This window comes from Haliotis cracherodii, unplaced genomic scaffold (genome assembly GCF_022045235.1).
Source record: "Haliotis cracherodii isolate W230 unplaced genomic scaffold, xgHalCrac1.p SCAF_5, whole genome shotgun sequence".
NCBI classification, from domain to species: Eukaryota; Metazoa; Mollusca; class Gastropoda; order Lepetellida; family Haliotidae; genus Haliotis; species Haliotis cracherodii.
In genome coordinates this window covers 46,387,064-46,400,169 of record NW_027266308.1, presented here as the reverse complement: position 1 = coordinate 46,400,169, position 13,106 = coordinate 46,387,064, and the positions used below count along the sequence as shown (strand labels likewise).

Below are 13,106 nucleotides of genomic sequence, written 5' to 3'. Positions count from 1 at the left end.
AAACAGCTTTCACAGACTTACTGTTATATTTGTACAATTACTATCTGTACTGATCATTACACAATTTCAGTGTCGGTGAAGTATACATAATTTAATAATGGGATAGTTCTGATAATCATTTTGTATTTCAAATGTTAAAGTCTTGCCGTGATGAATTATATTGCTGCAAACTGAGGCATTAAGACAAACAGTAAATTTTGAAAAATGAATGTACTGAACATTATCCTTAAAACTTTTCTTGTGTTATCACTGGTGAAGAGTTTGTAATGCGATTTCTGAATGTTGAACAAAATGTTAGGTGGTTGATATTTGTTGTAAAATAGGAATTAACCTTTTACATTTCCATGTCTGATAATACAGTGAATCATTATTAACCTTCATTATGTATGGTGTAAGTTACACAACTGTGTAAATTAAGGGTTTGTTTCATTGTATGTACAGAAACAAATCCAGGAATAGTTTAGATACACATTCATTAAAACTGGTTCCTGCTGACATTTTTAACTTCAGAGTTATTTATCCCCATGCAATATATGGGGTGAGGTGAGTGGTGGTGATATTGTTGACTCCTCATCTGTCTGTCTGTCCATCTGACCGTAATCATTTAGTTTCTGGAGAGTGACTAAAAAAACGTTCAATATTTTTCAACAAAAATTGACAGATATATCAAGTACGTCCTGAAGTGGTGCATTTTGCTCTTTACAGATTATGCATTTTTATGTTTCTCGATTACCATGGAAACAGTTTGGACTTAGACTTATAAGGGGGCGGATTTTGTTTCCGAAGCACAACTCAAAAAACATTCAATATCTTTCAACAAAACTTGGCAGATACATCAAACAGATCCTGAAGGGTTTTTTTGCTATTTGCAGTGTTTTGTCATTTTTGGGGGATGATTTCCATGGAAACAATTAGTCTCAAAGGTGGGGTAGGTATTGTTTCCAGAGCACAACTTGAAAACTGTGAAAGACTTTTCATCCAAACCTGGTACATGTATTATTCAAGGGCTGAAGTGGTGCCTTTTGCTATTAAGGAAACTAAAATTAGACTTAGCTGAAACTAATTTTGGTGTTGTTTCTGGAGCAGAACTAAAAAACTATTCAACATTTTTCCTGTTTGCATGGCAACAAGTTTGACTTTGATGCTGTTCATAATAGTGTGTTTGTCCGGACCATATCTCTAAAACTGATAGGACCTCTTTCTTGAAACTGTGCCCACACAAAGACCTCCTATATGACAGCGGTCTGTAAAATAATCAAGTCAGTGATTGACATCATGAGCATCGATCCACGCAATTGGGATCAATGACATGTATCAACCAAGTCAGCGAGCCTGACCACCTGATCCCGTTAATCACCTTTTACGACAAGCATAGTCACCTTTTACGGCAAGTATTGGTTGCTGAAGACCTTTCTACTCCGGAATCTTCACGGGTCTGGAAACTTGGAGTCTTAAGTTTCTGTGTGACAATTAGACTACATTCACAAAAGCAACCTGATCTGTGGAATGTTTTTCATGCACTTAATTTGGAAAGGTATAGCTTTGAAAGCTGAATATGTAGAATAACTTTGTAGTTGTGTAATGAAAACCATGTGGAATGTTTTCAATTTGGAGAGCTTAATAATGTCCACTGTTTTTGTTGTTGTAATTACAACTTACTCAATTGGTGTATCTGGCGAAAGTAGAAACATTTGCAATCACTGATTTTCAGTGATCCATTCATGTGGTTTTCTCCACTATTTTGTCTTTTACGCAAAATTGAACCTGTTTCAGATAATCGAGACCTATATTCTCTGGCATTGACGTTATGTATTTGCTCAAATCACATGGCAAGTCAAGGTGTCTTCACATTCTAATGGTTATGGTATTAAAATGTGACTAAGTGTATACCCCCGTAGTCATGAGCCCTTTTGACTTGTGCATAAGATACCCAAAGGTCTTATGCTTAACTTACAGAAAAGTTGTTTAGAATAAGTGGGATGAATTTTATCTTAAGATATTTTAGTATTGCTTGTGTATGTCTTTGTCTGATACTATGTAAGGGAGTAAGTGAGGTGCTATTCTGAGGTGTTTTTGCTGCAACCATCAAACCCTCCTCTTCCCAAAATGCTTAGAACAAGTATTGCATGTTTTATCATTTATCATGCAATTGACTTGCCTTGGCATGTGTTTGAATGACTTACCTTTGTACGATGGGTGCCACCAGTGTGGCAGGATACACTTCACTTATTTGGTATCATGACTATTTGATTGTAATTCGCAAACACGTGCTCATAATTGTCAGAATTGTACAATAGACTTTGGGTAAAAATCTCAAAACCGACAAATTTTCTGATTATTAACTTGCAAAAATAAAAGTGTCCCTAATATAATTTTTCTCTTGATATTAGAGACTATGATACTTGAGAAGTACTTTCTAGTTCAGTGCAGTGCAGTGATGTGTTTAATTAATTAGAAAATAATTAATGAATTAGCCTAATCTGCTAGGACATTCAACTCCGTTACGGATCACAAATGGAAAGTAATTTTAATAGCGCTAGGTTGCTTTGAAATATAAAATCATATTCAGCAATTAACATTAAGTGTGAATACAATTTAGTGTTAAAGAAATGGAAACTGGCTAAATAAAATGTATGATTGGACATTTGTAAGTGCTCGCTCCATATTTCAAAAGTTTGCCTAGACAACAAAGTCATTTACATGAAAGAGGGTATCCAAAATATAGTATTTTTCATCTTTTGTCACAACATATATTATCATTAATCCTAATCTAAAGTTAAAACTCATAAAAACAACAAAGTTTTTCGTCAGTTGTCAAAAGAAGTCATCTATTAAAAAAATTCTGACGTAACAGAGTTGAGTTTGTTGTAACTGAGTTGTAACTCATATATTTTGTTATTGCTCTCTAGCATAAAATAACAACCTTTTCATCCCTTTTGAGATGAAATGTGAAAATACATGCACTGTGTTGTGTTACTTGTCAGGACTTTGGTACTCATGGTTTATGAGCCAGTTTCTGCAGTAATGGCATACAAAAGTGGGTCTACTAAATTACTAATGTTCAACCCTTTGTATAGACGTTGAAATAAATAAGCACAAAGTTGCTTAAAATGCTATTTTAGATCACTATAATATAGTTACAAAACTTCAAGATCAAATCTCAGATCAATCATATCATCAACACTGTCAGAAAATATGTTGTTTATACATGCATAATGAAATTGGTTTCTGCAGCCAAAAGACAATAGCCAGGCACTCCCATCAATGTAAAAGACAACAGTTCTGTCTTCAATAATTAGTCCACTGTCTGAAAGAGTGTTATCAATAGTATCAAATCCACATTTTGCACAGGTCCTAACATCTTGTTCATCCGAAACATCAGAGCAGTCTGAGTGACTATTTTAAAAAAAATTTTCTTACTACAGACTGTGGGAAATTATTTGTCAGGTATAGGGTTAAAATTAAATAAAATATTCTTGAAGAACAAAGCTATGTACAGACAATAACTATCGAAATTGTGCAGATGCACAAATTTTTCCTCTCCGTTACGCTGTACAGCATTACAGAGTTGAGTATAACGGAGTTGAGAAACCTTACTATAAATGGCTCATATCCCAGCATGCTTTGCTTTTTATGGAAATTAAAATACTCACTGCTAACATGGTCTTGCTAACCAATTTCTCTTGGAAAAGTGAAGGAAATAAGAATGAGATATAGATCTATAGACAGTGTAACAGAGTTGAGGCTCAGAAAACATACTGTACTTAACAGACATATGTTGATGTCATTGGCTTGAACATTGTACATAAATGTGGCATCTATCTATCACCAGCAGATGAACTTCATACACATGTTGCCAAAAGAGGAAGCGTATGAGAGTTATCTCCCATAGCACAGTTATTTTTTTAGTATTGGTACGTTGTAACGGAGTTGAGTGCCTTTTGAGGGACATCTTTTTTTTCCTAATTTATTTTTTTTCAATTAGGTTTTAGATAATAATGATAGGATACGTGTAATTAATGTTCATTTGAGAGTGTGAAAAACAAAATTTGCTACATTTTTAGAATATTTAGATATAGATAAGGTATTATTTTTTATTCTGGTCCAGCTGAGGGACAGCCATGTTTTTAGTAAATCCAGAAAATATTTGCTTATAAACAAACAAATATTAACTTGAAAGTACATTTTTTTAGCATTTTACATTTGAAGAAGTAGAATCTACTTGTGAATAGTCTTGAAAAGGAAATCAAATATTTTAAAATACATTTCTGCAAACAAACTACTGATGTACAGGTCAAGTGGGAAATTGTTACGGTGTTGAGATTTTCACCCCTTTGCTTTTGGCAGAGATGTCTTATGACTATGGAAATGGTTTTGTCGCTTTACCGGGTATTTGAATGAACATTCTATCGAAACATGTCCCTCTACAATATGACGTATTAAGTGGGTGATGTTCTCTTAAGCACAAACAAGTAACTTTCCTTGTATTCTTAAACATTTCATTTACAGAGGCATCGGAAAGAATTCTTTGTCACAGAATGTGTCTGATCCATAAGAATCCATCACAACTTGTCCAGCTGAAGGTCATCAGTCAACTACATTTAGCAATTGATTGGTTGAAGTGACAAGGTCACATGACCTTGTTGACTGGTGGAACCTCTGTAGTAGCAACAATTGGCAGTCACAGTAGTGCCAATCTGCCTGATTATCTAGTGTACTGCCCATAAAGTGAGACTTAGCAGGCACACCGAAAAACACCAGCAATAAGTGGGCTTTATGATATTAAAGCTTGATTGAGAGATAAATAACTCAACAGTTTTTTGCACAGAGCTCAGAATTAAGTAAATCATATGATGGAGATGATGTTACACTTCTTTGTCAAAGTCATGATTATTCATGATTGTTTCCAGAATGATGTCATGACTTGTTAACTTAACTGTCATCACATTTTCATTCATTTCTAATAGTTGTGAATGTGTTGTGTTGAGTTTCAATATTAACATGTTTTACACAGGGAATCTGTTGTGGCATTGTGAGAGAATTAAAGATGAATCTCCTACAGTATACTTGCCCATTGTTTTTCGGAAGTCACAAAAGTTTTATTAATATTTATAGAAATCATAAAACAATGTTTGCTGTGTTGGAAAACTACCGTTGTGACACAAGAGAGAAAAATTCACCAGCAGAATGATGACAGATTACAGACTAAAAAATAACATGAGGTGAATAAATACGTATATGACATTATCCAACATCAATGTGGGCTAATGGCAATGTCTAGGAATCTAAAACATCATGATATTGGGATACAGATTTGTTCATGCCAATAAATTTATACAAACAATCCATCAAACTTTGAATATTAAGGAATACTATTCTGAGAATAATACCAAGATCCAGAGATGAGAAACATTACAGGGATGTGTAAAAGTATAATATGACTTTAGATTAGTTGTTGGTACGGGATTGAATAAATTGAGAAGTCTCAGAGATGTGATATTGTCATAGGATATGTAACACCATAATGGTATATAAATTTACTCATGGCATTTAGTCTTCAGATTAGATGATTATTTTTGTGCAGCACCGTTTAATCTTGCTGTGGGTACTGTTGATGATGTATGGTTGAAGAAACTGCTTAACCACATCCCATGATACTATACACGGGTGCTTGTTACCTTTAAATGTAAAAATATTACACTGAGGTTATCAATGAGTCCACATTACAGAGCCAGACTGCCTCCGTGGTCTAGAGGTAGAGCATCCGCCCGGAGAGCGGAAGGTCCGGAGTTCGATCCCCAGCCGCGTCATACCAAAAGACGTTAAAAGATGGTACTTGTTGTTACCCTGTCTGGTGCTCGGCATTAAGGGGCTAAAACAAGGACTGGTCGGCTCGGAGTCAGTATACTGTGTCTGAGTTTGGTATTCATGTTAAACTGCGGCATGGTATCTCAGTGAGCTAGCACTATAAATTGGCATCAGTCTGGACTAGTTCAAGCAGCCACATACACACGTCCATGCAAGTCGCTATATAAGTGCAATTATCTTGGGACGCGATGTTTAACCCAATTTCACCTCACCTCACCTCACCTCACATTACAGAGCCACACTTTCCTTACTAGATGGCTATTAATTTCATACAAATATTACATGTGGATCATTTTGAGCATATCTGGTGAGCTGAAGAACCTTACCTCTAGTATGGAAATGTTTACTTTTTGTTATTTGAATAAATCATGTCCTTAGATTCAATGAAAGGTGGGATTTGTTCCCAAAGCAAAATATAAAACTGTTGAATATATATATATGAAACATTGTTTGCTTGTCAACCTTGTAATGAAGTGGTGCCTTTCCTGTATATAGGTATACAGATTCATTGCAAGTTATCCAGTTAAATGTTGAATTGTGTTGTTCAGTTCAGATTCAAAAAGGATTTCGTCTTATGTTTGTATCTGTTCTTTTGCAGAGATTCAGAGAAGAATATTGATCTTCAGAAAGATCTCCAAATTCACAGGTAAGATCAGATTACTGTATACATTTGGGTTTCATTGATAATAAAATAAAAAATGGGTGCAAATGAAAATCTCTGCCAAAAGCCAAGTCCACTGCATGATTCCAACTATGTCATAAGCATGTGTTTATGAATCACTATAAAAAAGTGATGATACCAGGTGATTGCAAGAGTAATGAGTGTATCATACCCCATTGCTGTCACCTGTCACAAACACATGCAAAGGCAAAGTAAGTGTTCACCTAATCAAACATTGAACATAAAATATATTACATGTCTAACAAGGAATTGCATCAGACATTACGTTTGCCTCTGATGCGTCAAATTTGAAAATGAGCTCCACATTTGGAGAAAAACATGTTTGATCATTTATATATACATGTATGACTAAAGTGAAGTGGTTATGTATGACTTTAATTGATTTTATAAAGGTACATTATGTGGTGTTGTTTTTTTGTTTTGTTTGCAACATTAATGTACAGCATTGTACCTTTTAGCATGTTCCAGATTGTTGTCAATATTAAAGAATAGCCCAACAAAATCTATACGTCCCTAATTATATTAAGACCCAAAAGATACATCCATGAAACAAACGTCAACATAGGGACACATGTGGTTTTAGAACTGCATTACTTTACATAGTAGAGTTTCATCAGTAGTCATGAAATATGAAATAAATAACATCAACACACACCAGTAATCCTGTAATACAATACAACAAACTCCTTTCTTTAATCAGAAGACACACAAGAAACACATAGGAGATGGGTTTTTTCAGTGCAAGTGTTCATGTACTTGTTGAATACATTAATTATCTCAGGGTTGGTGTTGCAGTGAGGGAGTGAGTGAGTGAGTGTGATTTTATACCGCTTTTAGCAATATCATGGCGGAGGACACCAGAAATGGGCTTCATACATTGTACGGATGTGGGGAATGGAACCCAGGTCTTCAGCATGATGAGTGAATGCTTTAACCACAAGGCCACCCGACCTCCTCCAGTGATTGCAGTGGTAGTGGGTGATAGCAACCCTAGGTGCATCATTTTGACTGCATTTTCAAAGGCATTCAGTATCATACCACAATAACTGGATAGGCATTGCTATTGTTGGAGCCCACATGAAATGGAGACATATGCAGTCATAATTATCGTATTCAAAATATTGTGAATGCCCAGCTGTTATTAGTAGCTCATTAATCACCTGGGGAAGGCAATGGGTTACTGTTCTCAATGCTGCGTGGCAGTGAATGCCGGGGACTAAATATCTCCAACGATCTGGTATGAATTCTTGATAATGCTTAACTCTCCTGTAACTTAATCTGCACAGATAGCAATAGAAATACCTTTCTTTGATGGCACTGAAGAAATTGGTTTTAAAGAGCAAATGTCTATACTCAGTTATTTTGGTTCATTATTTATTTGTGTACACAAGTAAGATGATTTATTTGTAATAATAATTTTGGACGTTGAGGTTCTTATGATGTATTCTGTGTTAAAAGGTCAGATATGTCCAGTGCGTAGTTGTAAGTACAAGTTCCAAAATTCACAGTGCACAAACATAGTGGCATAGGAATTATGCAAGCTGCGCAAGGAAGAAACTACAGCCACATCTATTCGGTCATTGGCCTTAGACCAGGAGGTGTCATGATAAAGAATTATAGAAACTTCCACCATAAATTTGGCGAAACCAAATGTGAGAGAGTTTACATTTAATTGTTTGTTTGTTGTTTAACGCCACACTCAGCAATATTCTAGCTATGTGACGGCGGTCTGTAAATAATCAAGTCTTGACCAGACAATCCAGTGATGGACATCATGAGCATCAATCCATGCAATTGGGATACGATGACATGCATCAACCAAGTCAGCGAGCTTGACCACCTGATCCCGTTAGTAGCCTCTTACGACAAGCATAGTCGCCTTTTAAGGCAAGCATGGGTTGCTGAAAACCTATTCTAATCCTGATCTTCACTTTAATAGTAATTGCTGTTTAATCCTATGGTATTTGACTGTCTCAGTGAAGAGTGAGAGTGGAAGGTCTGGGGTTTGATCCCCGGCCGCATCAGACCAAAAGACGTTAAAAGAGGGTACTTCTTGTTATGCTGTCTGGTGCTTGGCATAAAGTGGCTATTACAAGGACTGGTCGGCTTGGAGTCACTATACTGTGTCTGGGTGGGGTATTCATGTTAAAATGCGCCATGGTATCTCAGTTGAATTGGCATTAGTCTGGACTAATACAAGCATCCACACACACACACACACACACACACACACACACACACACACACACACACACACACACACACACACACACACACACACACACACACACACATGCACATCACTATTGAGTGACCCTTACCTCCTACTAGATCCGGGTAGAATAGATCTTCAGCAACCTATGTTTGCCATGAAATGCGACTATGATTGTCGTAAGTGGCGAACAGGATTGGGTGGTCAGACTTTGTTGATGCATGTCACCGATCCCAATTGTGTGGATCGATGCTGATGATGTCAATCACTGGATTGTCTGGTCCAGACTCAATAATTTACAGACTGCCATCATAAAGCTGGAATATTGCTGAGTGTAGCGTTAAACAACAAAGCAACCAACCAGCTAACATTCTACTCAGAGGTTTGGATGAAAGTGGCGAATACTTTTTGTCCAACACATATCTTGCACATTTTCATTCTCCCAAAAAGGAGAGAGCCTTAACAGCAAACAAAAATGAACACCTCCTATGGTATCCTGAAACCTCAATTATGGTCACCCTGTAAAGCTAGTACATGATCTTTTCTGTGCTTCAAAGGATGTATGTACACTTTTTATGAGCATCGTAGCATCTTAATGAGTTTCTTTGAATGCCAGACACCCAAAATGACAGAAAACCAAATTCACTCAATCACTATTTTCAGAGTACCAAGAAAAATATTTCTTCCTGGAGGTTTTAAGTTTTACCTCACCTATGATGGATGAATATGAAAAATCCATATTTACTTTTTAAGAGACCAGGAAGAGCTTTTTAAGAAGGATTGGTATCTGTCCCCACTAAACCACATGTGCCTCATCACACAAATTGGTAGTCCCTGTCCTCACTAAACCACATGTGCCTCTTCACCAAGCAGTCTTAGTAACTGTCACCACTGAACCATGTGTGTCTCTTCACAAAGCAGTCTTAGTATCTGTCCCCACTGAACCACATGTGCCACTTCACAAAGCAGTCTTAGTTTGTATCCCCACTGAACCACATGTGCCACTTCACAAAGCAGTCTTAGTTTGTATCCCCACTGAACCACATGTGCCACTTCACAAAGCAGTCTTAGTTTGTATCCCCACTGAACCACATGTGCCACTTCACAAAGCAGTCTTAGTTTGTATCCCCACTGAACCACATGTGTCTCTTCACAAAGCAGTCTTAGTATCTGTCCCCACTGAACCACATGTGCCACTTCACAAAGCAGTCTTAGTTTGTATCCCCACTGAACCACATGTGCCACTTCACAAAGCAGTCTTAGTTTGTATCCCCACTGAACCACATGTGCCACTTCACAAAGCAGTCTTAGTTTGTATCCCCACTGAACCACATGTGTCTCTTCACAAAGCAGTCTTAGTATCTGTCCCCACTGAACCACATGTGCCACTTCACAAAGCAGTCTTAGTTTGTATCCCCACTGAACCACATGTGCCACTTCACAAAGCAGTCTTAGTTTGTATCCCCACTGAACCACATGTGCCACTTCACAAAGCAGTCTTAGTTTGTATCCCCACTGAACCACATGTGCCACTTCACAAAGCAGTCTTAGTTTGTATCCCCACTGAACCACATGTGCCTCTTCACAAAGCAGTCTTAGTATCTGTCCCCACTGAACCACATGTGCCACTTCACAAAGCAGTCTTAGTTTGTATCCCCACTGAACCACATGTGCCACTTCACAAAGCAGTCTTAGTTTGTAACCCCACTGAACCACATGTGTCTCTTCAACAAGCAGTCTTAGTATCTGTCCCCACTGAACCACATGTGCCACTTCACAAAGCAGTCTTAGTTTGTATCCCCACTGAACCACATGTGCCTCTTCACAAAGCAGTCTTAGTATCTGTCCCCACTGAACCACATGTGCCACTTCACAAAGCAGTCTTAGTTTGTATCCCCACTGAACCACATGTGCCACTTCACAAAGCAGTCTTAGTTTGTATCCCCACTGAACCACATGTGTCTCTTCAACAAGCAGTCTTAGTATCTGTCCCCACTGAACCACATGTGCCACTTCACAAAGCAGTCTTAGTTTGTATCCCCACTGAACCACATGTGCCTCTTCACAAAGCAGTCTTAGTATCTGTCCCCACTGAACCACATGTGCCACTTCACAAAGCAGTCTTAGTTTGTATCCCCACTGAACCACATGTGCCACTTCACAAAGCAGTCTTAGTTTGTATCCCCACTGAACCACATGTGTCTCTTCACAAAGCAGTCTTAGTATCTGTCCCCACTGAACCACATGTGCCACTTCACAAAGCAGTCTTAGTTTGTATCCCCACTGAACCACATGTGCCACTTCACAAAGCAGTCTTAGTTTGTATCCCCACTGAACCACATGTGCCTCTTCACAAAGCAGTCTTAGTTTGTATCCCCACTGAACCACATGTGCCTCTTCACAAAGTAGTCTTAATATCTGTCCCCACTCAACCATGTGTGCCTCTTCACAAAGCAGTCTTAGTTTGTATCCCCACTGAACCACATGTGCCTCTTCACAAAGCAGTCTTAGTTTGTGTCCCCACTGAACCACATGTGCCTCTTCACAAAGCAGTCTTAGTTTGTGTCCCCACTGAACCACATGTGCCTCTTCACAAAGCAGTCTTAGTTTGTATCCCCACTGAACCACATGTGCCTCTTCACAAAGCAGTCTTAGTTTGTATCCCCACTGAACCACATGTGCCTCTTCACAAAGCAGTCTTAGTTTGTGTCCCCACTTAACCATGTTTCCTCTCCTCACAGCAGTCTTAGTAACTGTTGTAACTATGCCACCTCACAAATGAGGGTTGAAGCTTTGCTATAATTAAGGCCACATGTCACCTAGTGCCAGTGTGTTCTCACTTTCTAAGACTTGACTAATAACACACAGATTGGTTAGACCAGTAATATCATTTAGACCCCAAGCTTTCAACTAAGGGAAGATCTTAAAAGCTTAATGGCTTGTAACCTGATCATGAAGAAATTGACTTTGTCAGATGGAGTTTTGCAGTTGGTTGTATGGATTTGAAGCCTGGTAGAACTGATAGTTCCAGTGTGAATATTTCATGACCAGGGGGCTGGCATTGCATCAGATAGCTCAGCAATGAGGGATGTAGGTTTTCCAAGTGTCTGTCAGATTGGCTGCAGGATCATGTTGTCAAACAGTTGGCAACTCATACATCTTCCTGTAATCCTAGAGTTTATCCATGTGTCAGGATGATGCTTCCATGATGGGATTTGGTTCAAGTTTTTGGGAAACCATTACCAATATGATTTCACTCCTGAACATTTGTTCATGAATGCGTCTATGTTCTTGCATCCAAGAAACATTGCTTTTTCTGCTTTTGACACCTCCGTGACTTTCAGTTTTGTCAGACTTGTGAATGCAGTTTTCTCTGTTGTAAATTTGTACCTGAGATATTTATGCAATACAGGGGCTCGTGGATTTTTTACTTTTTTTCATATGAATAAGAAACTAGCATTGTAAGATTGCAAGGCATGGCTGAGGCAAGAAACTGAACCTTCAATACGTTTGTGTCATCTTCAGATGCAGTATTAGTGACACATGCGCATGAATGTATTGACCTCATGACTAAAATGGAAAGCAGCTCATAGTTCTCCTCTGACCACTGTCTGCCCTTTCTGTCAGCCGAACCAGAAGACATATCAATATTATTTGTAACTGAGTATATCATCTATTCAGCTAATAAGACCAGAGCTGATTATGGTAAAGAACTGGACACATTTGACTTTCTTTGACGTGATATTTCTAAACGTACAATATCTCATTAATACATCATAGATTGGCTATATATGAATAGCTACACATCAGTATTATGATGAATGTAATTTATGAATATTTTGATTCTGTTTCTATATGTATTTATTGGCACAAGTCATTTAGGAGAATGTGATTTCTGTTTGAAATATGATTAGAAGGCTAGTGTTTTGTCTATAAATTGAGATACCTATATTGTAGATATGGTTGAAGGTTCATACCAACAATACTATTAAAGACATCAAGCTCACCTGGGTTGTAAATGAGTAGCTTCCTGTAGAAAGTACAGTTAAACATTTCTGCCATGCATATACAACATGTTATTGCCTTACGCCTAAGACACTAGCAAAGGATGGGCTGTAATTGAAGGCCAAGATCGCAGATTATGAAATAGAGAGATTTCACTTTTAACGCTTTTTCAGATACGATGTCCAGTAATATATTAACAAAGTCAAGTCTTGTGAGTTACACAAACTCTGAGTTTTGTACCAATTAATTCAAGTCTGACCTGAGTTGCAGAATCTAGAGTTGGGTACCAGTGAAATCAGGTCTGACTTGAGTTGCAGAATCTAGGTTGGGTACCAGTGA

At 37.8% G+C, this 13,106-nt stretch overlaps 1 protein-coding gene across 4 annotated transcripts in view; it reads left to right on the top strand.

Moving 5' to 3' along the window:
• Positions 1–13,106, top strand: part of LOC139444068 (neurexin 1-like) — a 183,737-nt gene that overhangs the window by 21,207 nt on the left and 149,424 nt on the right. For all 4 annotated transcript variants that reach the window (XM_071224977.1, XM_071224978.1, XM_071224973.1 and 1 more), the window contains exon 2: positions 6,467–6,514. The gene's annotated coding sequence lies outside the window, so the exon portion shown is untranslated. The remainder of the gene's footprint in view (positions 1–6,466; positions 6,515–13,106) is intronic.